This window comes from Rousettus aegyptiacus, unplaced genomic scaffold (assembly GCF_014176215.1).
Source record: "Rousettus aegyptiacus isolate mRouAeg1 unplaced genomic scaffold, mRouAeg1.p scaffold_m13_p_2, whole genome shotgun sequence".
Classification (NCBI taxonomy): Eukaryota; Metazoa; Chordata; class Mammalia; order Chiroptera; family Pteropodidae; genus Rousettus; species Rousettus aegyptiacus.
In genome coordinates this window covers 58,191,398-58,195,482 of record NW_023416295.1, presented here as the reverse complement: position 1 = coordinate 58,195,482, position 4,085 = coordinate 58,191,398, and positions in this window count along the sequence as shown.

The following is a 4,085-nucleotide window of genomic DNA, read 5'->3' as shown; positions in this document are numbered from 1 at the left end:
TTAAAAATGATTATGGGAATGACTACAGGCAAAAGAAGTTTCTAGAAAACACTTCCACAAAGCACCAGATTCCCAAGCAAGCAATGGAGAAAGACATTCCCCTAAAATCCAAAACAGATTTAGTTGCCACCCTGTCACATTGGCACCACAGTGACAAAACATCACAACTTCTTAGCTATGTCCTATGAACTGCAATTTTAGTGAGAGAACAGATTTAGTGAAAACTCAGTTTGGGCTAGTGATTAGATTTTCTGCACTTTTGCCTTTACCCCAGAGCTGTTCTCATTGGTCTCCATTATTATTCCCCACCTTTATTTACTCTTCTTTTGAAATCTTTGCTTTTATTTACTGGCTTCATGATTGCTTCATCTAGTTTGGCTCTGTTGCTGTATATCATAATAAACTACCATTCTTTGGGTGCTCATAAGGGTGTCTGTATCTCTGCATGCTTAACAGGTCATTTAAAAAATAAAATTATTAGCTTCTTTACAGAAGTAAAACATGTAGAACTCATGTAGAAAATTTGGACTTCTGAGAGATTTTCTTGGTTTGGCACAGTGTTTTTAAAAAAATTGACAAATCCTATATAAAAATCCAAGATTCTACCTTATCTTGAAAAATGAAAATTTGGCAACATGGGAGCCATCATTCCTGTATGGCACAATCATTTGGAAGTGAATAACGGTTGTTCCATTAATTGGACCCATCCTTTCTTATATGTCTCAGTCCCTACCATGCCCTCTTGTATTACCTTCAACTTACCTAATTTATTTAAATGTAAGAGCCCTGGACTATATAAAGCTGCCAAGTAAGGCAGGTACTATACAAAGATCTAGGAGCACTTATGACACATCTATTCAGCATCTACTATGAAATTATGAAAGGAAGGAGGGAAAAGAACATTTACTAGGGATCAGGTATGTTCTAAGTGATCCCTGCTATCGAATAGCTCACATTCTAAAAGAGACAGCCAAGGAAACAGCCCAAGTACAATAAAATACGCACAAAATCCAGGTGAAAAAAACAGCTTGTTTGCAGCCAGCATTCTTCTAGACAGGTACTGACAGAGTGATTCCAGCAGTGAGTATAAACTTAGACATGAGATTCTGTCCCCTGGACAGAACTCCCCAAATTAGGGGAGATTGTTCCTGCAAGACAGGAATGAAAATTAACTAATTCTCCCATACCTCAATTTCCTCACCTGCAAATGGGGATAATAGTCTCTCGAATTAGATTGCTGAGTTGATATATTAGATGAGTAAATATTAAACCCTTAGAGAGCATTGACACATATTAAATGATTGCAAATGCTAGTTGTTATTATTATTACCCTTATAATTTTTATAATAACTTTTAAGACAGGGCTCTAAAGTAGAAACCCGATTATGGTGGCAGTGTTGGAATGGAGGAGTGTGGGTACAGGAGACCCAGGCAGCCTTAATTACAAGGGACATGTACAGAGTTCAGTGACTTAACCCAGACAAAAGAGAGACAGACTATATAAACCTTACAGCAGTGAAAAACCACTGGGCCAGGACTCCTAATACACTAAAAATGTTTGTATGGCTGTCTTTTAATAGTAGGATAGCACTTCTTGTTCGATGTTTCCTAGCACTGGCTACAAGTTGCCTCTTAGTAGATCATCAATAAAAGGCTATCAAATGAACTATATTAAAATATATATTTGTAAAAAAGAAGTATGAGCATTAAGGAAACAAAACAGTTTTGATACCAGAGCCTTGGGATTAGCAGAGCAAAGCCTAGAGGTGAAAGTAAAGGGGCCCCAGCTGGGGGACTGAACAGCCCTATGAGCAAAGAAAATGTGGTACCAATTTAAACAACTCCTGAGTACTCATAATTTGGGGGCAATTGTATCAACTGTGTATATCATTTCACCATTAGCAATATTAACATCTTTTTCTTTGATAAACATGATTGCTTATTCACAATACCCAAGGTATTCCTAAGGCTAACAAACTTTCCTTCCAAAGTTATGGTCTGTTCAAGAACCCTAACATTTAAATATGAATAAATTTATTCTTTGGCAAGGAAGAGACAAACCACTTACAGAAACTGAGAGCAGCAAGCTTTGTCTCTGAGTTTTCTCTGTCTTCCTTGTCCCGTTCTTGACTGGCAAGGAGGAAACACAGGGCCATCATGGGGCCAAGAGAGACAACGAGAGGCCAGAATGAGGCCTTTGGGACAAGCAAATGTGCCTGTCTTGGAACTTGGCCCACCACTATTGAAAGGCCATTTTCCTCAATATAAATGCTTTTGCCCGACATTGTTGCAACTTTTCTCTCAACACATGCCGCCCTATGGCATGAACTCCTCTCCCCTTTTTTGAGGCTGCCAACTTCCCCTCTGGAGCCAAAAGCTAGTCTCTTTACCAGACATGGCTTGGGGAATCAGGAAATCCCCAAAGTTGGGGGACATCATCTCTGAGTACCATCCCTTAGCTCATTTCCCTCGAAAACCTTATGTGTATAATGGGATTATTTACTGTCAGTGCCCAAACTTCTACGACCCTCACATCTTCCAAACTCCTTCTGAGGGAAGAGGGAATTTTGAAAGTATTTTCCCAACCAAGAAAATTTCCAAGAGGAAAGTTTAGCTATAGGCATTGGCATAAAAACAGACACACACAGGAATGGGACAAAATAGCCCAGAAATAAACACATGCACATGTGGTCAATTAATTATAACAAAGACCTAAGAATATACAATGGGGAAAGGACAGTCTCTTCAATAAATGGTGCTGGGAAAACCACTGTCTTACTCATACATAAACATAAAACTAGGAAAAAAACAGAGAGTAAGCCCCTTGGTATCAATCTTGGTGATAATTTTTTGGATTTGACACCCAAAACAAAGGCAACAAAAGCAAAACTAAATCCTCAAACTAAAAGGCTTCTACATGATGAAGGAAACCATTAACAAGATGAAAAGGCAATATCCAAGTAGGAGAAAGTATTTGCAAAGTATAATCTGAGAGAGGCTTAATATTTAAAATATATGAAGAAATACAACTCAATAGAAAAAAAATTCAATTAAAAAATTGGCAGACAATCTAAATAGACACTTTTCCAAAGAAGACATACAGATGACCAATTGGGACATGAAAAGATGCTCAACATCACTAAACATAAGGGAAAAGCAAGTCAAACCCACAATGACATGACCTCACACCTGTTAGAATGGCAATTTCAAAAGATAAGAGAAAACAAGTGTTGGTGAGGATTCAGAGAAAATAGAACTCTTGTGCACTGTTCGTGGGAATGTAAATTGGTACAGCCACTATGAAAAACAGTGTGAAAGTACCTCAAACAATTAAAATGCCATATGATCTAGCAATTTCACTTTTGGTTATTTATTTGAAGAAAATGAAAACACTCATTCAAAATGTACCCACATTTTCATTTAACGTTATTCATAATAGTCAAGATATAGAAACAATCTAAATAACCTCCTATTGATGGATGAATGGATAAAGGAATTGTGAGATTATATAATTCATATATATTTATAGCATGTATAATTTCCAGCCAAATATTATTCAGCTATAAAAAAGGAACTCTTGTCATTTGCAACATTACGAATGAAACTTGAAGTCATCATGCTAAGTAAAATAAGTCAAAAAAATAGAAACATTGGGTAATCTCAATTCTATGTGGAATCTAAAAAATCATGAAACAAAAAACCATAAAGCTAAGCTAATAGATACAGAGAACAGAATGGTAGTTTCCAGAGATGAGGAGTTGGAGGTAGGTGAAACGGATGAAGGGTATGAAAAAGTACAAACTTCCAGTTATGAAATAAATCATACAGATATATTATACTGTATGGTGGTATAGTTAATGGTATTGTACTGCATATCTGAAAGTTGCTGAGTAGACTTAAAAGTTCTCTTTACAAGAAAAAGTTGTTTTGTTTTGTTTGTTTGTTTGTTTTTTTAGCTATGTATGGTGATGGATAGTAACTAGACTTCCACCTTTTGGTGGCACTTCGGTTCACATTATTCACAATAGCCAAAAGGCAGAAGCAACCCAAGTGTATATCAAAAGATGAATTGATCAATAAAATGT